The following is a 23,852-nucleotide window of genomic DNA, read 5'->3' on the forward strand; positions in this document are numbered from 1 at the left end:
CAATGGTAAAATCTCTAATAGTTCTGCCCTCTCCTGTTTGGTAGGAGGGGCATAAACGTTTAAAACACGAATTAAAGTTCCATTAAAAAGCAAATGTATTAAAATAGCTCTGCCGGGCATGATTTCAGTCACTGTTTGGATGGAGATAAAACGACCTCGGCAGAGCAATCCAACCCCCGCAGAGCGACAGTCATTTCCACCAGACCAGACTGAGGGGCCTAGTTTCCAGTCCATCTTTAAATCTTGATATTCCAAGTCATTAGGGATTCCACATTCTTGAAGCAGGCAAAGGTCAAAGTCCACAGTCTCTAAAAATGAAAATAAAGCAGTCCTGCGGACAGGGCTCTTTAGGGACCTCACATTTAGTGAGGCGACTTTGATAGGAACCAACATAGTCTTAGTTGAGGTCAGGGTCCGAACCAGAAGAGTCGTACTCGGAGATCAGCTGCGAGTCTGGACCCCCTTTTTGAGGGGTCAATAAATCTTGGATGTTGGTAGGGTCAGAGCCAGATACGTGGGCGGCTCCAACCCCCACACTGCTCTCATCCGAACTCCGATAGGCAGCTTTCCTCCGAACTCCGGACTCCTCTTCCTCTCGCTGTCTCTTTGCAGAATGGCTCCTATCCATCTCCTCGAAGTCGCTCTCACCCATCTCTGGCCCCTGGCTGAAGATATCGCTGATGTCCTTCCTGGGCAGCTGCACAGGGGCCTGTGAGGTCCCATCGCTCTTGGCAACCTTTGCCTGCTTACGGGGAGCCTTCATCGCAAGCCCCTCCACAACCGCAGTGGAGGAACTTTGCTCCGACCCCCCCGTTGACCGGAAATGGTCAAAACGAGGCTCCAATCCAGCATATTTTAGGGTTTTCTTAATGGAGCCCTCGTCTGACACAGAGTGTCTCCGCTCCATGCCCACACTCTTGGGACAGGCGTCAGGTCCTACTGCAGAACCTACGGAGCCACGACGCCTGTCGCTAACCACTGCCTCAACAGGGTCCACTGCAGGCGGAGCAGAGGACCTGTTTGCAGAGGTGCCGGTCAACTTATGTCCAGCAGAGTCAGAATTCCTCCTGCTCTGCCTGGACCCGGTGGAATCCCTATGGCCGTCCCTCGAGGCTGACATCGGTGGGCCCCCCGATGGAGCTGTGAAGGACTTTGGCCTGGACCCCTCAGTCGTCAATGCTCGTTTTGGGGCATTACCAGCGGCGTCTGCACATGTTGCAAACTGCCGCTCTGGCCCTGGTCTGGGTGGCCCAGATTTCGCTCTGCGGGGGCAATCTTTAAAAGCATGCCCAGTCATGCCGCACAGATTGCACAACACCTCGGAACTGCATTTTGCCGCTACGTGTCCAACCTGGCCACACCTGTTACACTGCACCACATGGGGCCGGTCACAATGTTCTCTGGTGTGGCCATATCTCAAGCAGTTCCGGCAGGCTATTGGCATCTGGGGGTAAAATAGGAATCCTCGATTCTTCCCAATGGCAAAGTTCTGGGGTGGGTGATGTAAGCCTCCAATGCCATTGGGATCCTGGCGGAACTTCACCCAATATTTTCTTTTGCCATTCCAGAAGCTCTGGGTGTTCAAGATTTTATGTGAGAAGCGGACCTCCCTGCAGTAACGACTGAGGAAGGTTTCAATGTCACACTCTGAGACAAATGGACTGAACATGCACATCACGAGCGGGACTTCTTCCTCCCCGTAGAGGAATAAAAAGTTCAGTCCATTTAGCCGCTCCTCACTCTGGTCCGCATCAGACAATCTTTTGTGCATGTTGTCGCAACATGCCGCGGCCGTAAAGGATACGGTGTACCGACCGCGGCTTTCCTGGTCGTTGAGACACAGGATGTCCGCCCGCTTGAGCCCCAGGAAGTCCAGCAGAATCACCTCCACAATGAAGCGAAGGTTCTTCCGCTGGCGATGGCCTTCTTCCACCTCGATGCGGACGGACTGGCGCAACCGGGTGTCCCCGGATGCAAATCCAAATGTATATGGCATTTTCAGTGCCTGGGGGCTAAGCCTGTCCCTTATAGCAGCAAGGGCTCAGATTCCACAATTAAGTGGAACCCTCCCCCAAGGCCAAGGATTAGGGTACCCCAGACACCTACGAAGCCCGATAAACGCCCTCGGAACGCTCTTAGAAAAACGCCTCAAGGCCGGTTGACCTCTTGGGTAAGGCGCGATCGCAACTCGTTGTCCGGGGGCTAAGCCCACTCCCCAAATAGCAGCAAGGGGGTGAAGTCTCTCTGTGAAAAGAGACGATCCCCCAAGGCCAAGGAGCAGGGTACCCCGGACACCTCCCAACAAAACCAGATGCAGAAATACTACACCTGATCTTGCCAAAAGGCCGAGAAGCGATAACCCGAGCGGCCCTTGCCTTGCCCGAGCCTGTCCCATACTGCTGTTCACCCCTTGCAGCGATTCAGCCTACTCCTAGGCAATTCCATGGGGCCCTGCAGGCTCACACACATTTACAGCTACTAAGCGGGAGGTGAATAAAGGCCGGAGAGGAAGCCAGACAGGATTTGCTTCTTTTGCTTGCACCACAATGCAGTGCTGAAAGAGGAGGAATCTACATAAAAACGCCTTCCTGGCAACGCCCAAATGCCCTCCTGCCATGCAGATAAACACTGGCAGCGGCAGCAAGTGCATGCCCACAGCCACCCCTTGTTCCTTCACACCTTGTATCAGCTTTAATCCAGTCCTGTGCTGCCTGCTGAGCAGCACTGAACAACACTGCCTGGGCCCAGGCTTTTATCTCTGAGGCAGGCCCCATTATGATGTCAGAAAGCTGGCTCTGGAATCCTGAGGGCTCCACTATGACACGTGCAAAGTTCCGTCTGAACTTTATATAAGACTGTGAGGCTCAGTCAGTCACTCAGTGTTGCCTGAGAGGGCAACACTGCAACAGCCGGCCGCCAGGCTGTCTTTTTTTTGCACATTTATTTGCCTCCAGGAGGCCACAAGAGGGAGACAAGGGACTGCAAAATGGAAAATAGGCATCCACCAACTTTACAGACAACTTCTCTTTGCTCCTACAACCTCCATCCTTGCACAGTTTGTTATTCTTCCAGGTAACATAGTAACAAATCCAAATTGCTGCTCTCTTTGTAGGCAAGCAAGGGTTTGTTGCAACTGCAATTCTTACTTCTTCTTGAAATGTAGGGACGACAGTACATTCCATCACATCCACCTAGTGTACACAGGTAGGTCCATTGTGGCGGGTAGGCGGCTGGCTGCTTTAATGGCTGTTTGCTGTTCCCCTACTCCACTCCACTCCACTATTTGACTGTGGTGCTGCATCAATCAGTGGCTGGCTCAGGTGCAGCTCTTTAACTTACCTAGGAGGGAGGGAGGGAGGGCGGAGAGAAGACAAGGAAGGTGAATGAGCTGTTCCAATGTGAAATGCCGGAAACACAGAAACACAGAAGACACACACACACACACACACAACAAGAGGTGGCAATGTATTCATTAATTGCATTTAATAAATGAGCTCATTATCACACATGACTGTACAAATGCATTGTCCAACAGGTGTTGAAATAATGGGATTAAAAGGGGAGATCCCTTCAGAAAGACAGAAACAATGGCAAAGAGAAAAAACACTTTTGGAATCTGATTTTAGTCAACACATAAGGGAAGGGTGCACCGGTCCTGGAAATACTGCAATACCAGGTCAATGCGTGGAGTGGACAGAGCAAGCTCTATTTCCATCTCCCTGTTCTAAAAATCCATTTAATATATGGTCCCCAGATAGGGGACGTATCAGATATTAAACTGATAAGAACAGATACTACACTTGATCTTAGCCAAAAGGCCGAGAAGCGATAACCCGAGCGGCCCTTGCCTTGCCCGAGCCTGTCCCATACTGCTGTTCACCCCTTGCAGCGATTCAGCCTACTCCTAGGCAATTCCATGGGGCCCTGCAGGCTCACACACATTTACAGCTACTAAGCGGGAGGTGAATAAAGGCCGGAGAGGAAGCCAGACAGGATTTGCTTCTTTTGCTTGCACCACAATGCAGTGCTGAAAGAGGAGGAATCTACATAAAAACGCCTTCCTGGCAACGCCCAAATGCCCTCCTGCCATGCAGATAAACACTGGCAGCGGCAGCAAGTGCATGCCCACAGCCACCCCTTGTTCCTTCACACCTTGTATCAGCTTTAATCCAGTCCTGTGCTGCCTGCTGAGCAGCACTGAACAACACTGCCTGGGCCCAGGCTTTTATCTCTGAGGCAGGCCCCATTATGATGTCAGAAAGCTGGCTCTGGAATCCTGAGGGCTCCACTATGACACGTGCAAAGTTCCGTCTGAACTTTATATAAGACTGTGAGGCTCAGTCAGTCACTCAGTGTTGCCTGAGAGGGCAACACTGCAACAGCCGGCCGCCAGGCTGTCTTTTTTTTGCACATTTATTTGCCTCCAGGAGGCCACAAGAGGGAGACAAGGGACTGCAAAATGGAAAATAGGCATCCACCAACTTTACAGACAACTTCTCTTTGCTCCTACAACCTCCATCCTTGCACAGTTTGTTATTCTTCCAGGTAACATAGTAACAAATCCAAATTGCTGCTCTCTTTGTAGGCAAGCAAGGGTTTGTTGCAACTGCAATTCTTACTTCTTCTTGAAATGTAGGGACGACAGTACATTCCATCACATCCACCTAGTGTACACAGGTAGGTCCATTGTGGCGGGTAGGCGGCTGGCTGCTTTAATGGCTGTTTGCTGTTCCCCTACTCCACTCCACTCCACTATTTGACTGTGGTGCTGCATCAATCAGTGGCTGGCTCAGGTGCAGCTCTTTAACTTACCTAGGAGGGAGGGAGGGAGGGCGGAGAGAAGACAAGGAAGGTGAATGAGCTGTTCCAATGTGAAATGCCGGAAACACAGAAACACAGAAGACACACACACACACACACACAACAAGAGGTGGCAATGTATTCATTAATTGCATTTAATAAATGAGCTCATTATCACACATGACTGTACAAATGCATTGTCCAACAGGTGTTGAAATAATGGGATTAAAAGGGGAGATCCCTTCAGAAAGACAGAAACAATGGCAAAGAGAAAAAACACTTTTGGAATCTGATTTTAGTCAACACATAAGGGAAGGGTGCACCGGTCCTGGAAATACTGCAATACCAGGTCAATGCGTGGAGTGGACAGAGCAAGCTCTATTTCCATCTCCCTGTTCTAAAAATCCATTTAATATATGGTCCCCAGATAGGGGACGTATCAGATATTAAACTGATAAGAACAGATACTACACTTGATCTTAGCCAAAAGGCCGAGAAGCGATAACCCGAGCGGCCCTTGCCTTGCCCGAGCCTGTCCCATACTGCTGTTCACCCCTTGCAGCGATTCAGCCTACTCCTAGGCAATTCCATGGGGCCCTGCAGGCTCACACACATTTACAGCTACTAAGCGGGAGGTGAATAAAGGCCGGAGAGGAAGCCAGACAGGATTTGCTTCTTTTGCTTGCACCACAATGCAGTGCTGAAAGAGGAGGAATCTACATAAAAACGCCTTCCTGGCAACGCCCAAATGCCCTCCTGCCATGCAGATAAACACTGGCAGCGGCAGCAAGTGCATGCCCACAGCCACCCCTTGTTCCTTCACACCTTGTATCAGCTTTAATCCAGTCCTGTGCTGCCTGCTGAGCAGCACTGAACAACACTGCCTGGGCCCAGGCTTTTATCTCTGAGGCAGGCCCCATTATGATGTCAGAAAGCTGGCTCTGGAATCCTGAGGGCTCCACTATGACACGTGCAAAGTTCCGTCTGAACTTTATATAAGACTGTGAGGCTCAGTCAGTCACTCAGTGTTGCCTGAGAGGGCAACACTGCAACAGCCGGCCGCCAGGCTGTCTTTTTTTTGCACATTTATTTGCCTCCAGGAGGCCACAAGAGGGAGACAAGGGACTGCAAAATGGAAAATAGGCATCCACCAACTTTACAGACAACTTCTCTTTGCTCCTACAACCTCCATCCTTGCACAGTTTGTTATTCTTCCAGGTAACATAGTAACAAATCCAAATTGCTGCTCTCTTTGTAGGCAAGCAAGGGTTTGTTGCAACTGCAATTCTTACTTCTTCTTGAAATGTAGGGACGACAGTACATTCCATCACATCCACCTAGTGTACACAGGTAGGTCCATTGTGGCGGGTAGGCGGCTGGCTGCTTTAATGGCTGTTTGCTGTTCCCCTACTCCACTCCACTCCACTATTTGACTGTGGTGCTGCATCAATCAGTGGCTGGCTCAGGTGCAGCTCTTTAACTTACCTAGGAGGGAGGGAGGGAGGGCGGAGAGAAGACAAGGAAGGTGAATGAGCTGTTCCAATGTGAAATGCCGGAAACACAGAAACACAGAAGACACACACACACACACACACAACAAGAGGTGGCAATGTATTCATTAATTGCATTTAATAAATGAGCTCATTATCACACATGACTGTACAAATGCATTGTCCAACAGGTGTTGAAATAATGGGATTAAAAGGGGAGATCCCTTCAGAAAGACAGAAACAATGGCAAAGAGAAAAAACACTTTTGGAATCTGATTTTAGTCAACACATAAGGGAAGGGTGCACCGGTCCTGGAAATACTGCAATACCAGGTCAATGCGTGGAGTGGACAGAGCAAGCTCTATTTCCATCTCCCTGTTCTAAAAATCCATTTAATATATGGTCCCCAGATAGGGGACGTATCAGATATTAAACTGATAAGAACAGATACTACACTTGATCTTAGCCAAAAGGCCGAGAAGCGATAACCCGAGCGGCCCTTGCCTTGCCCGAGCCTGTCCCATACTGCTGTTCACCCCTTGCAGCGATTCAGCCTACTCCTAGGCAATTCCATGGGGCCCTGCAGGCTCACACACATTTACAGCTACTAAGCGGGAGGTGAATAAAGGCCGGAGAGGAAGCCAGACAGGATTTGCTTCTTTTGCTTGCACCACAATGCAGTGCTGAAAGAGGAGGAATCTACATAAAAACGCCTTCCTGGCAACGCCCAAATGCCCTCCTGCCATGCAGATAAACACTGGCAGCGGCAGCAAGTGCATGCCCACAGCCACCCCTTGTTCCTTCACACCTTGTATCAGCTTTAATCCAGTCCTGTGCTGCCTGCTGAGCAGCACTGAACAACACTGCCTGGGCCCAGGCTTTTATCTCTGAGGCAGGCCCCATTATGATGTCAGAAAGCTGGCTCTGGAATCCTGAGGGCTCCACTATGACACGTGCAAAGTTCCGTCTGAACTTTATATAAGACTGTGAGGCTCAGTCAGTCACTCAGTGTTGCCTGAGAGGGCAACACTGCAACAGCCGGCCGCCAGGCTGTCTTTTTTTTGCACATTTATTTGCCTCCAGGAGGCCACAAGAGGGAGACAAGGGACTGCAAAATGGAAAATAGGCATCCACCAACTTTACAGACAACTTCTCTTTGCTCCTACAACCTCCATCCTTGCACAGTTTGTTATTCTTCCAGGTAACATAGTAACAAATCCAAATTGCTGCTCTCTTTGTAGGCAAGCAAGGGTTTGTTGCAACTGCAATTCTTACTTCTTCTTGAAATGTAGGGACGACAGTACATTCCATCACATCCACCTAGTGTACACAGGTAGGTCCATTGTGGCGGGTAGGCGGCTGGCTGCTTTAATGGCTGTTTGCTGTTCCCCTACTCCACTCCACTCCACTATTTGACTGTGGTGCTGCATCAATCAGTGGCTGGCTCAGGTGCAGCTCTTTAACTTACCTAGGAGGGAGGGAGGGAGGGCGGAGAGAAGACAAGGAAGGTGAATGAGCTGTTCCAATGTGAAATGCCGGAAACACAGAAACACAGAAGACACACACACACACACACACAACAAGAGGTGGCAATGTATTCATTAATTGCATTTAATAAATGAGCTCATTATCACACATGACTGTACAAATGCATTGTCCAACAGGTGTTGAAATAATGGGATTAAAAGGGGAGATCCCTTCAGAAAGACAGAAACAATGGCAAAGAGAAAAAACACTTTTGGAATCTGATTTTAGTCAACACATAAGGGAAGGGTGCACCGGTCCTGGAAATACTGCAATACCAGGTCAATGCGTGGAGTGGACAGAGCAAGCTCTATTTCCATCTCCCTGTTCTAAAAATCCATTTAATATATGGTCCCCAGATAGGGGACGTATCAGATATTAAACTGATAAGAACAGATTTTTTTGATTGAAAAATGCTTTATTGACAATCAATCGTCATCATACAAACATTACTGCGACGCAGCGCAAGCCATGAAGCAGCAAATAATAAATAATAACAGTCGTCAAACATAACATGACAGTATAATACACAGTACAGGCTAGCCTATGCTATACATTACACCACCTGCTACACTAACATTCTTGCATTCACTAAAGCCAAACAACAAAGCATTACAGACAAGTGATGGGATAGGGGAGTGGGTAGGAGGGGGTAGGGAAGGGGGAAATCACAGGCCCGAAGCTTTATTGAAAGACAACACACAAGAAGGGAGAGTGGGGGGAAGGGGAGTATCAGTCCTCTTCCTCATCGACGTCCGGGCTGTCCCAGGTGGAATAGTCTCTGAGCAGGCTGTGGATCAGCCTGCGGCAGTCCTGGACGGACACACTCTCTCTCCGCAAAATCAGACGGTTTCTGGCAAACCATATAGCGTCCTTAAAGCAGTTCATAAGGCGCCAGGCTTCCTGGATTGCTCCATCCGTGGTGTTCCCAGGAAATAGTCCATAAAGTACCGAGCGGTACGACAGTCTGTTCCTGGGTACTGAGTCCTTGAGTTCATGTTCCAAGGCTTTCAACAGACCCTGTGCAAAGGGGCACTGCCAGAAAATGTGCAAAGATGTTTCCTCCGTGAAGGGGCACCTGGGGCAGTACCGGGTCTTGCACAGGTTGCGGGCATGCATGAATGACCTAAGAGGCAGTCCTCCCTGGATGGCCATCCATGAAATGTCCTTGTGCCCGTTGGTCAACCTGCCAGATGACACGTTAGTCCAAACAGTCTCCAACGTGTCGGCATGAAGCCCTGGAACAAACTCCAGTGAGTCCTTTGCTCTGATGTGCTTGTGGATCGTCTTAGGTTTCCACAAGTCGGGCTTAAGACCCTCCAGTTGATGCTCCCTCACAAACCGGACAACATCTCCGTAGAACCAGGGAGCGTGCCAGTTGTAAGGGAAGGAGCTGTCCCACTTGTCCCAGCCAAAACCTCGCCAGAGGGGAAGGAGGAAGTAGCGGGACATGGCCTTGCCCGCAGAGCCGTTTGCTGTCCTCAGAGTCCTACGAACACAGTCACATGCAAAAGCGATCCGCAGCAGAGTGGGAATGTCGGGTATACCCTTCCCACCTTTGCGGGGCTCCTTGTACATAACAGTCCGCTTTACTCTGTCCATTTTCGAGCCCCAGATGAAGCGAAACACAGTCCTGGTAATGGCCCTCGAGACCGTTGCAAGAGGGGGCCATGCCTGTGCAGTGTATTGTAGCACAGGCAAGACTTCGTTACGCAGGACCATTGCTTTGCCCTCAATAGTGAGTTGTCTGAGGCTCCACAGTCCGATCCTTTGGTTGACTTTGGCCAAGCGTTCTTCCCACGACTTTAGGGCTGCACCTTCCTTACCGAACCAGACTCCCAGAATTTTGATGAAGTCCGGCTTGATAGTAAAAGGGAAGGAGGCAGGAGAAGGCAGGTACCACTTTCCGAAGAGCATGGCTTCCGACTTCCCGCAGTTGACTTTTGCCCCTGAAGCGCGTCTGAACTCCTCGCAGGTCTGGACGAGTGCAGTCACCGAACTCTGGTCAGCGCAGAAGACGGTCACGTCGTCCATGTACAGCGAGCATTTGACCTCGAAGTGTCCTGGACCTGGTGCGGTGATCCCTCTGATCTCTCCATTCCGCCGGATAGCCTCTGCGAAGAGCTCTATAACACAAACAAAAAGGAGAGGTGAAAGAGGACAGCCTTGTCTAACCCCAGATGATACAGGAAAGGGGTCAGTCTTCCAGCCGTTCACCAGCACCGAGCTGTAAATGTCGCAATACATCAGGTTAACATACAAACAGAACAACCTGCCAAGCCGCAGCCTACGCAGAGCCTTACCCATGAATTCGTGAGAGACCCGGTCAAAAGCCTTCTCCTGATCCAGACTGACCAGGGCCGCGTGTGTACGGCGGCTTTGCATGTAATGCACCGTGTCCCTCACCAGGGCAAGACTGTCGGCCACCCTACGGCCAGGAATGCCGCAGGTTTGGTCCGATCCGATGGTCTGTCCGATGACAACCTTCAGTCTGTTGGTCAATACTTTGGCGAGGATCTTGTAGTCCACGTTCAGGAGAGAGATGGGACGCCAGTTTTTCAGGTCACATCTCTCCCCCTTCCGCTTATACAAGATCGTGATCATGCCTTCTCTCAAGGACGGTGGCATTCTACCCTCCACCACCATCTCCTCATAGAGCTCCAGCAGGTCCGGACAGATCAAGTCCCCCAGCGCTACATAGAGCTCTGCTGGGAGACCATCACTGCCCGGGGTCCTGCCGGGTCTGAAGGATTTAGCGGCAGAGAGCAGTTCCTCCACCGTCAGGGGTACGTCCATAGCCTCCGTACCTGCAGGATCAAGATGATTAGTGATACCTGACAGGAATTTATCGGCGGCTTCGGGGTCAGTGGTTTTCCGGGAGTAGAGGCTTCGGTAGTAGTCTGTGACGACTCCCATCACCTCCTTCTTCCCAGAATGCATGTTTCCGGTCTCATCTCGGAGTTCCTTCAGGGGCGTGTGGCCGGCATGGAGTTTCCTGAAAAAGAACGAGTTACATTTCTCACCCTTCTCCAGGTTCTCCACCTTGGAACGAAAGACAATTCGCTTGGATTCCTCCTCAAAGTGCCCTTTCAGGCCCTTTTTGGCTTCCTCCAGCTCCTTCCTGACGTCCCAGCCACATTGAAGGAGGTCTTGCAGGGATCGCAGCTGACGCTGCATCTCTCTGAAGTCTCTCTTCCTCTCACACGCCTGTTGGCGACTTTTTGCCTGAAAGAAACAACGAAATTCAACTTTAACATATTCCCACCAGTCACAGGTTTTGTCAAAGAAAACTTTATCATTCCTCCAAACAATATAGGCGTCTCTAAGTTCCGCCAGTACCTCCTCTCTTTCCAGCAGGGCACAATTCAGCTTCCAGGAGCCAGGGCCGGGAGGAAAACCGTGGCCGATGGCACCCTGGAAGAGAATGGCCCTGTGGTCAGAGAAGAAGCAGGGGACCATGGAGTGCCCATGCTGCTTGACTGCCCGGGAGGTGAACACAAAGTCAATCCGAGAACGAAGTGAGCCATCGGGTCGGCTCCATGAATAGTTCACAGAGCCGATCCCCATGGAGCCCACAACGTCCTGCAAGGATGCTTCGGTTACCATCTCGATAAGCAGTTTGGAACTGACATCCAGCTTGATTGAAGTGCCGGAACTTCGTCCATCCTCTTCGATGGGGCAGTTGAAGTCCCCGGCCATCACCACTGCCCTAGTGGTGGCGAGCTGGGTCCGCAGGGTCCGGAATAGTTCCAGGCGCTCAGCCTTCATAGGGGGGGCGTACACGTTGATGAGCCTAATCGGCTCTCCTGCCCAGGAACCGTCTACGACCAACAAGCGGCCGCAGGCGAGCTCCTGGACAGAGTCAACAGTAAATACGCCTCCCCTAATCAGGATGGCAACCCCTGCAGACTTACAGTCGCCCCCACCAGACCAGTAGGACGGGCCATGGGTCCACTGCCTGGCCAGATGATGGTATGACCTGGAAGAGGGGAGAGTACATTCCTGCAGCATAAATACATCACTCGACTGCTTGGAAAGAAAAGTTAGCACCATCTGACATCTAGTCCTATCTCTAACACTCCTCACATTGAGGCTAAAGATGTTAAGTTTAGCAGCCATGGGGGAGAATAAAGAAGGTTAGTGCAAACGATACACCTTAGTTACCAGTCCGGTCGGGCGGATCCTCCTCGCCTGGCGGGTCCGAAAGATCCAGCAGGCCCTCTGACAGAAATTGTTCCAGGATTGTAGCCACCTGGATGTCTGTTGTGAAGTCGATGACCTCAGGTTCAGACACGAGTTCCTCCACCATCTGCTCCATTTCCTCCTGCTGCGCAAGGGAGTCTTCGCAGATTTCCACGACTTGTCGCTTTGAGGACTCAGCCGCTGGGCTGTCCCTCACCTTTCTCTTCCTCTGGATGGCACCTGAGGAGACAAGAGGGGGAAAATCCTCCAGGGAGAGGACTCCAGCAGCTGGAGGGGAAGATGTTAGTGCTGCTGGAGCTGGGGAGAAGGGAGGCTGGGTTGGGAGAGGTGCAGGTGACAGGACCACTGAGATGGGTGGGTAGGAGAAGGTGAGAGCCTCAGTGGGGGTGACAGGGGTTGGGGACGGGGGGGTGGGGAGGGCCGGGCGAGGGAGGGTGGGAAGGGTAGGGCGAGGGAGGGCCGGGAGGCGGGGGGGAGGGGCTGTCGTCTTCTTACCATCCTTCTTATTCCCGGTCTTCTGCGCCGCTGGAGCTCTGGTTGGGGCGGGGTTCCCTCTGGCCGGAGCTCTCGCCGCTACAGTTGCCCAGGATCGATCCCTCTTCGGGCAGTCCTTGTAAGAGTGGGCTGCTTGTCCGCAGAGGTTGCACATTGTCCGTTTCGGGCAGTCTTTGGTCTCGTGTCCTGTTACCCGGCAGTTCTTGCAGGCGTCCTCCTTGCAGTCCTTCACCGAATGACCCTTCTTGCTGCATCTCCTGCAGATCTGCGGCATGTCCGGGTAGTAGATGAGGCCGTAGGAGTTGCCCAGCGAGAATGACTGGGGCAGGTGCTGGAGGCCGTCTTCCGCGCTCGAATCCTTGTTCAGTCGGACGATTACCGACCACTTGCCAGTCCAGAAGCCGAGTCCGTTCAGGATGTGGGTGGGTTCCCTCACCACTGTGCAGAACCGCTTCAGGAGCGTGGTGATGTCTTTGCCGGGGGTGTGTGGGTTCCGCATTGAGACCGTCACCCGCCTTTCCTCTCTTTGGACAGGGCAGTTGCCCACAAAGCGAGAGAAAGGGGATTCAGGCCTCGCCGCTTTCACCATCTCCCAGTACCTTCTGCAGATGTTGATCGAAGCGAAGGTCACGAAGAACATCCCGGTCATGAAGGCCTGGATGCTGATGGTCTCCGGCTTAGCGAAGCCCTGGTCCAGGAGCATCTTCTGGCAGAACACTTCTTCCGTCATGTCCGGCACTCTCCCGTCCACCTCCTTCAGCTTCAGGGCCACCGTCTGCTTCATCCAGGGCTCCAGGGTTGGAGCAGCCTGGTTCGGCTTCCTGGTGGCCTGTTGGCTTGAGGAGGCTTCAGGAGGAGATGTCCTGGCCTGGGTCGGCTCACCTGGTCCATCAGCCTTCTTCTTCTGGGTGGCAGGGTTGCTGGTTGAGGCCATGGCTTCTTCCAGCTGTTCCTGTCGCTTGGGGAGGATCTTCGATAGCTCTTTCCCGAAGGGGGCGGAGCTATGCAAATCTTCTCCTTGCTGGCCGAGGTTCTTCCACGAAATTTCTTCCGCAGCGGTTCCTCGTCGAGCTTCTTCTTCTGCGGCCGAGCTTCTTCGAAGATCCCCTTCAGCAGCGGCTCTTCTCCGAAGTTCTCCTTCTTCTTCCCGGCAGCGATCTCCCGGAGCTTCTTCCCCGATGGCGGCTTCTCCCTTCTGGATCGTCGTCTTCGCTGGTTCTTCTCCGCAGTTCGTCGCCGGCTTCGTCTGGAACGCTCTTGGATCGCTAAGCTAGTGTTTATAGCCCCCAGTGGTTCTCCGAGCTATCTATCCTTACAAGGACTGATAAGAACAGATACTACACTTGATCTTAGCCAAAAGGCCGAGAAGCGATAACCCGAGCGGCCCTTGCCTTGCCCGAGCCTGTCCCATACTGCTGTTCACCCCTTGCAGCGATTCAGCCTACTCCTAGGCAATTCCATGGGGCCCTGCAGGCTCACACACATTTACAGCTACTAAGCGGGAGGTGAATAAAGGCCGGAGAGGAAGCCAGACAGGATTTGCTTCTTTTGCTTGCACCACAATGCAGTGCTGAAAGAGGAGGAATCTACATAAAAACGCCTTCCTGGCAACGCCCAAATGCCCTCCTGCCATGCAGATAAACACTGGCAGCGGCAGCAAGTGCATGCCCACAGCCACCCCTTGTTCCTTCACACCTTGTATCAGCTTTAATCCAGTCCTGTGCTGCCTGCTGAGCAGCACTGAACAACACTGCCTGGGCCCAGGCTTTTATCTCTGAGGCAGGCCCCATTATGATGTCAGAAAGCTGGCTCTGGAATCCTGAGGGCTCCACTATGACACGTGCAAAGTTCCGTCTGAACTTTATATAAGACTGTGAGGCTCAGTCAGTCACTCAGTGTTGCCTGAGAGGGCAACACTGCAACAGCCGGCCGCCAGGCTGTCTTTTTTTTGCACATTTATTTGCCTCCAGGAGGCCACAAGAGGGAGACAAGGGACTGCAAAATGGAAAATAGGCATCCACCAACTTTACAGACAACTTCTCTTTGCTCCTACAACCTCCATCCTTGCACAGTTTGTTATTCTTCCAGGTAACATAGTAACAAATCCAAATTGCTGCTCTCTTTGTAGGCAAGCAAGGGTTTGTTGCAACTGCAATTCTTACTTCTTCTTGAAATGTAGGGACGACAGTACATTCCATCACATCCACCTAGTGTACACAGGTAGGTCCATTGTGGCGGGTAGGCGGCTGGCTGCTTTAATGGCTGTTTGCTGTTCCCCTACTCCACTCCACTCCACTATTTGACTGTGGTGCTGCATCAATCAGTGGCTGGCTCAGGTGCAGCTCTTTAACTTACCTAGGAGGGAGGGAGGGAGGGCGGAGAGAAGACAAGGAAGGTGAATGAGCTGTTCCAATGTGAAATGCCGGAAACACAGAAACACAGAAGACACACACACACACACACACAACAAGAGGTGGCAATGTATTCATTAATTGCATTTAATAAATGAGCTCATTATCACACATGACTGTACAAATGCATTGTCCAACAGGTGTTGAAATAATGGGATTAAAAGGGGAGATCCCTTCAGAAAGACAGAAACAATGGCAAAGAGAAAAAACACTTTTGGAATCTGATTTTAGTCAACACATAAGGGAAGGGTGCACCGGTCCTGGAAATACTGCAATACCAGGTCAATGCGTGGAGTGGACAGAGCAAGCTCTATTTCCATCTCCCTGTTCTAAAAATCCATTTAATATATGGTCCCCAGATAGGGGACGTATCAGATATTAAACTGATAAGAACAGATACTACACTTGATCTTAGCCAAAAGGCCGAGAAGCGATAACCCGAGCGGCCCTTGCCTTGCCCGAGCCTGTCCCATACTGCTGTTCACCCCTTGCAGCGATTCAGCCTACTCCTAGGCAATTCCATGGGGCCCTGCAGGCTCACACACATTTACAGCTACTAAGCGGGAGGTGAATAAAGGCCGGAGAGGAAGCCAGACAGGATTTGCTTCTTTTGCTTGCACCACAATGCAGTGCTGAAAGAGGAGGAATCTACATAAAAACGCCTTCCTGGCAACGCCCAAATGCCCTCCTGCCATGCAGATAAACACTGGCAGCGGCAGCAAGTGCATGCCCACAGCCACCCCTTGTTCCTTCACACCTTGTATCAGCTTTAATCCAGTCCTGTGCTGCCTGCTGAGCAGCACTGAACAACACTGCCTGGGCCCAGGCTTTTATCTCTGAGGCAGGCCCCATTATGATGTCAGAAAGCTGGCTCTGGAATCCTGAGGGCTCCACTATGACACGTGCAAAGTTCCGTCTGAACTTTATATAAGACTGTGAGGCTCAGTCAGTCACTCAGTGTTGCCTGAGAGGGCAACACTGCAACAGCCGGCCGCCAGGCTGTCTTTTTTTTGCACATTTATTTGCCTCCAGGAGGCCACAAGAGGGAGACAAGGGACTGCAAAATGGAAAATAGGCATCCACCAACTTTACAGACAACTTCTCTTTGCTCCTACAACCTCCATCCTTGCACAGTTTGTTATTCTTCCAGGTAACATAGTAACAAATCCAAATTGCTGCTCTCTTTGTAGGCAAGCAAGGGTTTGTTGCAACTGCAATTCTTACTTCTTCTTGAAATGTAGGGACGACAGTACATTCCATCACATCCACCTAGTGTACACAGGTAGGTCCATTGTGGCGGGTAGGCGGCTGGCTGCTTTAATGGCTGTTTGCTGTTCCCCTACTCCACTCCACTCCACTATTTGACTGTGGTGCTGCATCAATCAGTGGCTGGCTCAGGTGCAGCTCTTTAACTTACCTAGGAGGGAGGGAGGGAGGGCGGAGAGAAGACAAGGAAGGTGAATGAGCTGTTCCAATGTGAAATGCCGGAAACACAGAAACACAGAAGACACACACACACACACACACAACAAGAGGTGGCAATGTATTCATTAATTGCATTTAATAAATGAGCTCATTATCACACATGACTGTACAAATGCATTGTCCAACAGGTGTTGAAATAATGGGATTAAAAGGGGAGATCCCTTCAGAAAGACAGAAACAATGGCAAAGAGAAAAAACACTTTTGGAATCTGATTTTAGTCAACACATAAGGGAAGGGTGCACCGGTCCTGGAAATACTGCAATACCAGGTCAATGCGTGGAGTGGACAGAGCAAGCTCTATTTCCATCTCCCTGTTCTAAAAATCCATTTAATATATGGTCCCCAGATAGGGGACGTATCAGATATTAAACTGATAAGAACAGATTTTTGATTGAAAAATGCTTTATTGACAATCAATCGTCATCATACAAACATTACTGCGACGCAGCGCGAGCCATGAAGCAGCAAATAATAAATAATAACAGTCGTCAAACATAACATGACAGTATAATACACAGTACAGGCTAGCCTATGCTATACATTACACCACATGCTACACTAACATTCTTGCATTCACTAAAGCCAAACAACAAAGCATTACAGACAAGTGATGGGATAGGGGAGTGGGTAGGAGGGGATAGGGAAGGGGGAAATCACAGGCCCGAAGCTTTATTGAAAGACAACACACAAGAAGGGAGAGTGGGGGGAAGGGGAGTATCAGTCCTCTTCCTCATCGACGTCCGGGCTGTCCCAGGTGGAATAGTCTCTGAGCAGGCTGTGGATCAGCCTGCGGCAGTCCTGGACGGACACACTCTCTCTCCGCAAAATCAGACGGTTCCTGGCAAACCATATAGCGTCCTTAAAGCAGTTCATAAGGCGCCAGGCTTCCTGGATTGCTCCATCCGTGGTATTCCCAGGAAATAGTCCATAAAGTACCGAGCGGTACGACAGTCTGTTCCTGGGTACTGAGTCCTTGAGTTCATGTTCCAAGGCTTTCAACAGACCCTGTGCAAAGGGGCACTGCCAGAAAATGTGCAAAGATGTTTCCTCCGTGAAGGGGCACCTGGGGCAGTACCGGGTCTTGCACAGGTTGCGGGCATGCATGAATGACCTAAGAGGCAGTCCTCCCTGGATGGCCATCCATGAAATGTCCTTGTGCCCGTTGGTCAACCTGCCAGATGACACGTTAGTCCAAACAGTCTCCAACGTGTCGGCATGAAGCCCTGGAACAGACTCCAGTGAGTCCTTTGCTCTGATGTGCTTGTGGATCGTCTTAGGTTTCCACAAGTCGGGCTTAAGACCCTCCAGTTGATGCTCCCTCACGAACCGGACGACATCTCCGTAGAACCAGGGAGCGTGCCAGTTGTAAGGGAAGGAGCTGTCCCACTTGTCCCAGCCAAAACCTCGCCAGAGGGGAAGGAGGAAGTAGCGGGACATGGCCTTGCCCGCAGAGCCGTTTGCTGTCCTCAGAGTCCTACGAACACAGTCACATACAAAAGCGATCCGCAGCAGAGTGGGAATGTCGGGTATACCCTTCCCACCTTTGCGGGGCTCCTTGTACATAACAGTCCGCTTTACTCTGTCCATTTTCGAGCCCCAGATGAAGCGAAACACAGTCCTGGTAATGGCCCTCGAGACGGTGGCAAGAGGGGGCCATGCCTGTGCAGTGTATTGTAGCACAGGCAAGACTTCGTTACGCAGGACCATTGCTTTGCCCTCAATAGTGAGTTGTCTGAGGCTCCACAGTCCGATCCTTTGGTTGACTTTGGCCAAGCGTTCTTCCCACGACTTTAGGGCTGCACCTTCCTTACCGAACCAGACTCCCAGAATTTTGATGAAGTCCGGCTTGATAGTAAACGGGAAGGAGGCAGGAGAAGGCAGGTACCACTTTCCGAAGAGCATGGCTTCCGACTTCCCGCAGTTGACTTTTGCCCCTGAAGCGCGTCCGAACTCCTCACAGGTCTGGACGAGTGCAGTCACCGAACTCTGGTCAGCGCAGAAGACGGTCACGTCGTCCATGTACAGCGAGCATTTGACCTCGAAGTGTCCTGGACCTGGTGCGGTGATCCCTCTGATCTCTCCATTCTGCCGGATAGCCTCTGCGAAGAGCTCTATAACACAAACAAAAAGGAGAGGTGAAAGAGGACAGCCTTGTCTAACCCCCGACGATACAGGAAAGGGGTCAGTCTTCCAGCCGTTCACCAGCACCGAGCTGTAAATGTCGCAATACATCAGGTTAACATACAAACAGAACAACCTGCCAAGCCGCAGCCTACGCAGAGCCTTACCCATGAATTCGTGAGAGACCCGGTCGAAAGCCTTCTCCTGATCCAGACTGACCAGGGCCGCGTGTGTACGGCGGCTTTGCATGTAATGCACCGTGTCCCTCACCAGGGCAAGACTGTCGGCCACCCTACGGCCAGGAATGCCGCAGGTTTGGTCCGATCCGATGATCTGTCCGATGACAACCTTCAGTCTGTTGGCCAATACTTTGGCGAGGATCTTGTAGTCCACGTTCAGGAGAGAGATGGGACGCCAGTTTTTCAGGTCACATCTCTCCCCCTTCCGCTTATACAAGATCGTGATCATGCCTTCTCTCAAGGACGGTGGCATTCTACCCTCCACCACCATCTCCTCATAGAGCTCCAGCAGGTCCGGACTGATCAAGTCCCCCAGCGCTACATAGAGCTCTGCTGGGAGACCATCACTGCCCGGGGTCCTGCCGGGTCTGAAGGATTTAGCGGCAGAGAGCAGTTCCTCCACCGTCAGGGGTACATCCATAGCCTCCGTACCTGCAGGATCAAGATGATTAGTGATACCTGACAGGAATTTATCGGCGGCTTCGGGGTCAGTGGTTTTCCGGGAGTAGAGGCTTCGGTAGTAGTCTGTGACGACTCCCATCACCTCCTTCTTCCCAGAATGCATGTTTCCGGTCTCATCTCGAAGTTCCTTCAGGGGCGTGTGGCCGGCATGGAGTTTCCTGAAAAAGAACGAGTTACATTTCTCACCCTTCTCCAGGTTCTCCACCTTGGAACGAAAGACAATTCGCTTGGATTCCTCCTCAAAGTGCCTTTTCAGGCCCTTTTTGGCTTCCTCCAGCTCCTTCCTGACGTCCCAGCCGCATTGAAGGAGGTCTTGCAGGGATCGCAGCTGACGCTGCATCTCTCTGAAGTCTCTCTTCCTCTCACACGCCTGTTGACGACTTTTTGCCTGAAAGAAACAACGAAATTCAACTTTAACATATTCCCACCAGTCACAGGTTTTGTCAAAGAAAACTTTATCATTCCTCCAAACAATATAGGCGTCTCTAAGTTCCGCCAGTACCTCCTCTCTTTCCAGCAGGGCACAATTCAGCTTCCAGGAGCCAGGGCCGGGAGGAAAACCGTGGCCGATGGCACCCTGGAAGAGAATGGCCCTGTGGTCAGAGAAGAAGCAGGGGACCATGGAGTGCCCATGCTGCTTGACTGCCCGGGAGGTGAACACAAAGTCAATCCGAGAACGAAGTGAGCCATCGGGTCGGCTCCATGAATAGTTCACAGAGCCAATCCCCATGGAGCCCACAACGTCCTGCAAGGATGCTTCGGTTACCATCTCGATAAGCAGTTTGGAACTGACATCCAGTTTGATTGAAGTGCCGGAACTTCGTCCATCCTCTTCGATGGGGCAGTTGAAGTCCCCGGCCATCACCACTGCCCTAGTGGTGGCGAGCTGGGTCCGCAGGGTCTGGAATAGTTCCAGGCGCTCAGCCTTCATAGGGGGAGCGTACACGTTGATGAGCCTAATCGGCTCTCCTGCCCAGGAACCGTCTACGACCAACAAGCGGCCGCAGGCGAGCTCCTGGACAGAGTCAACAGTAAATACGCTTCCCCTAATCAGGATGGCAACCCCTGCAGACTTACAGTCGCCCCCACCAGACCAGTAGGACGGGCCATGGGTCCACTGCCTGGCCAGATGATGGTATGACCTGGAAGAGGGGAGAGTACATTCCTGCAGCATAAATACATCACTCGACTGCTTGGAAAGAAAAGTTAGCACCATCTGACATCTAGTCCTATCTCTAACACTCCTCACATTGAGGCTAAAGATGTTAAGTTTAGCAGCCATGGGGGAGAATAAAGAAGGTTAGTGCAAACGATACACCTTAGTTACCAGTCCGGTCGGGCGGATCCTCCTCTCCTGGCGGGTCCGAAAGATCCAGCAGGCCCTCTGACAAAAATTGTTCCAGGATTGTAGCCACCTGGATGTCTGTTGTGAAGTCGATGACCTCAGGTTCAGACACGAGTTCCTCCACCATCTGCTCCATTTCCTCCTGCTGCGCAAGGGAATCTTCGCAGATTTCCACGACTTGTCGCTTTGAGGACTCAGCAGCTGGGCTGTCCCTCACCTTTCTCTTCCTCTGGATGGCACCTGAGGAGACAAGAGGGGGAAAATCCTCCAGGGAGAGGACTCCAGCAGCTGGAGGGGAAGATGTTAGTGCTGCTGGAGCTGGGGAGAAGGGAGGCTGGGTTGGGAGAGGTGCAGGTGACAGGACCACTGAGATGGGTGGGTAGGAGAAGGTGAGAGCCTCAGTGGGGGTGACAGGGGTTGGGGACGGGGGGGTGGGGAGGGCCGGGCGAGGGAGGGTGGGAAGGGTAGGGCGAGGGAGGGCCGGGAGACGGGGGGGAGGGACTGTCGTCTTCTTACCATCCTTCTTATTCCCGGTCTTCTGCGCCGCTGGAGCTCTGGCTGGGGCGGGGTTCCCTCTGGCCGGAGCTTTCGCCGCTACAGTTGCCCAGGATCGATCCCTCTTCGGGCAGTCCTTGTAGGAGTGGGCTGCTTGTCCGCAGAGGTTGCACATTGTCCGTTTCGGGCAGTCTTTGGTCTCGTGTCCTGTTACCCGGCAGTTCTTGCAGGCGTCCTCCTTGCAGTCCTTCACCGAATGACCCTTCTTGCTGCATCTCCTGCAGATCTGCGGCATGTCCGGGTAGTAGATGAGGCCGTAGGAGTTGCCCAGCGAGAATGACTGGGGCAGGTGTTGGAGGCCGTCTTCCGCGCTGGAATCCTTGTTCAGTCGGACGATTACCGACCACTTGCCAGTCCAGAAGCCGAGTCCGTTCAGGATGTGGGTGGGTTCCCTCACCACTGTGCAGAACCGCTTCAGGAGCGTGGTGATGTCTTTGCCGGGGGTGTGTGGGTTCCGCATTGAGACCGTCACCCGCCTTTCCTCTCTTTGGACAGGGCAGTTGCCCACAAAGCGAGAGAAAGGGGATTCAGGCCTCGCCGCTTTCACCATCTCCCAGTACCTTCTGCAGATGTTGATCGAAGCGAAGGTCACGAAGAACATCCCGGTCATGAAGGCCTGGATGCTGATGGTCTCCGGCTTAGCGAAGCCCTGGTCCAGGAGCATCTTCTGGCAGAACACTTCTTCCGTCATGTCCGGCACTCTCCCGTCCACCTCCTTCAGCTTCAGGGCCACCGTCTGCTTCATCCAGGGCTCCAGGGTTGGAGCAGCCTGGTTCGGCTTCCTGGTGGCCTGTTGGCTTGAGGAGGCTTCAGGAGGAGATGTCCTGGCCTGGGCCGGCTCACCTGGTCCATCAGCCTTCTTCTTCTGGGTGGCAGGGTTGCTGGTTGAGGCCATGGCTTCTTCCAGCTGTTCCTGTCGCTTGGGGAGGATCTTCGATAGCTCTTTCCCGAAGGGGGGCGGAGCTATGCAAATCTTCTCCTTGCTGGCCGAGGTTCTTCCACGAAATTTCTTCCGCAGCGGTTCCTCGTCGAGCTTCTTCTGCGGCCGAGCTTCTTCAAAGATCCCCTTCAGCAGCGGCTCTTCTCCGAAGGTCTCTGTCGCAGTTCTCCTTCTTCTTCCCGGCAGCGATCTCCCGGAGCTTCTTCCCCGATGGCGGCTTCTCCCTTCTGGATCGTCGTCTTCGCTGGTTCTTCTCCGCAGTTCGTCGCCGGCTTCGTCTGGAACGCTCTTGGATCGCTTAGCTAGTGTTTATAGCCCCCAGTGGTTCTCCGAGCTATCTATCCTTACAAGGACTGATAAGAACAGATACTACACTTGATCTTAGCCAAAAGGCCGAGAAGCGATAACCCGAGCGGCCCTTGCCTTGCCCGAGCCTGTCCCATACTGCTGTTCACCCCTTGCAGCGATTCAGCCTACTCCTAGGCAATTCCATGGGGCCCTGCAGGCTCACACACATTTACAGCTACTAAGCGGGAGGTGAATAAAGGCCGGAGAGGAAGCCAGACAGGATTTGCTTCTTTTGCTTGCACCACAATGCAGTGCTGAAAGAGGAGGAATCTACATAAAAACGCCTTCCTGGCAACGCCCAAATGCCCTCCTGCCATGCAGATAAACACTGGCAGCGGCAGCAAGTGCATGCCCACAGCCACCCCTTGTTCCTTCACACCTTGTATCAGCTTTAATCCAGTCCTGTGCTGCCTGCTGAGCAGCACTGAACAACACTGCCTGGGCCCAGGCTTTTATCTCTGAGGCAGGCCCCATTATGATGTCAGAAAGCTGGCTCTGGAATCCTGAGGGCTCCACTATGACACGTGCAAAGTTCCGTCTGAACTTTATATAAGACTGTGAGGCTCAGTCAGTCACTCAGTGTTGCCTGAGAGGGCAACACTGCAACAGCCGGCCGCCAGGCTGTCTTTTTTTTGCACATTTATTTGCCTCCAGGAGGCCACAAGAGGGAGACAAGGGACTGCAAAATGGAAAATAGGCATCCACCAACTTTACAGACAACTTCTCTTTGCTCCTACAACCTCCATCCTTGCACAGTTTGTTATTCTTCCAGGTAACATAGTAACAAATCCAAATTGCTGCTCTCTTTGTAGGCAAGCAAGGGTTTGTTGCAACTGCAATTCTTACTTCTTCTTGAAATGTAGGGACGACAGTACATTCCATCACATCCACCTAGTGTACACAGGTAGGTCCATTGTGGCGGGTAGGCGGCTGGCTGCTTTAATGGCTGTTTGCTGTTCCCCTACTCCACTCCACTCCACTATTTGACTGTGGTGCTGCATCAATCAGTGGCTGGCTCAGGTGCAGCTCTTTAACTTACCTAGGAGGGAGGGAGGGAGGGCGGAGAGAAGACAAGGAAGGTGAATGAGCTGTTCCAATGTGAAATGCCGGAAACACAGAAACACAGAAGACACACACACACACACACACAACAAGAGGTGGCAATGTATTCATTAATTGCATTTAATAAATGAGCTCATTATCACACATGACTGTACAAATGCATTGTCCAACAGGTGTTGAAATAATGGGATTAAAAGGGGAGATCCCTTCAGAAAGACAGAAACAATGGCAAAGAGAAAAAACACTTTTGGAATCTGATTTTAGTCAACACATAAGGGAAGGGTGCACCGGTCCTGGAAATACTGCAATACCAGGTCAATGCGTGGAGTGGACAGAGCAAGCTCTATTTCCATCTCCCTGTTCTAAAAATC

The 23,852-nt window shown here is 51.9% G+C and overlaps 4 non-coding genes and 5 pseudogenes across 4 annotated transcripts; all 9 read right to left on the reverse strand.

The window, feature by feature from the left end:
- Positions 1-3,639: 3,639 nt before the first annotated feature.
- LOC142732008 (U2 spliceosomal RNA) lies at positions 3,640-3,830 on the reverse strand. Its single transcript, XR_012879353.1, has one exon. It is a non-coding gene; the product is annotated as a U2 spliceosomal RNA (small nuclear RNA).
- Positions 3,831-5,112: 1,282 nt separating this feature from the next.
- Positions 5,113-5,303, reverse strand: LOC142732009 (U2 spliceosomal RNA). Its single transcript, XR_012879354.1, has one exon. It is a non-coding gene; the product is annotated as a U2 spliceosomal RNA (small nuclear RNA).
- A 1,282-nt stretch (positions 5,304-6,585) lies between these two features.
- On the reverse strand, positions 6,586-6,776 carry LOC142732010 (U2 spliceosomal RNA). The gene has a single exon (XR_012879355.1). It is a non-coding gene; the product is annotated as a U2 spliceosomal RNA (small nuclear RNA).
- Positions 6,777-8,058: 1,282 nt separating this feature from the next.
- Positions 8,059-8,234, reverse strand: LOC142732015 (U2 spliceosomal RNA; annotated as a pseudogene).
- Positions 8,235-13,783: 5,549 nt separating this feature from the next.
- LOC142732038 (U2 spliceosomal RNA) lies at positions 13,784-13,885 on the reverse strand (annotated as a pseudogene).
- A 1,282-nt stretch (positions 13,886-15,167) lies between these two features.
- On the reverse strand, positions 15,168-15,358 carry LOC142732011 (U2 spliceosomal RNA). Its single transcript, XR_012879356.1, has one exon. It is a non-coding gene; the product is annotated as a U2 spliceosomal RNA (small nuclear RNA).
- A 1,282-nt stretch (positions 15,359-16,640) lies between these two features.
- Positions 16,641-16,814, reverse strand: LOC142732016 (U2 spliceosomal RNA; annotated as a pseudogene).
- Positions 16,815-22,374: 5,560 nt separating this feature from the next.
- LOC142732033 (U2 spliceosomal RNA) lies at positions 22,375-22,476 on the reverse strand (annotated as a pseudogene).
- Positions 22,477-23,758: 1,282 nt separating this feature from the next.
- Positions 23,759-23,852, reverse strand: LOC142732039 (U2 spliceosomal RNA; annotated as a pseudogene; the record flags this gene model as incomplete).

The sequence above is a fragment of the Rhinoderma darwinii genome, unplaced genomic scaffold (genome assembly GCF_050947455.1).
Source record: "Rhinoderma darwinii isolate aRhiDar2 unplaced genomic scaffold, aRhiDar2.hap1 Scaffold_887, whole genome shotgun sequence".
Taxonomy (NCBI): domain Eukaryota; kingdom Metazoa; phylum Chordata; class Amphibia; order Anura; family Rhinodermatidae; genus Rhinoderma; species Rhinoderma darwinii.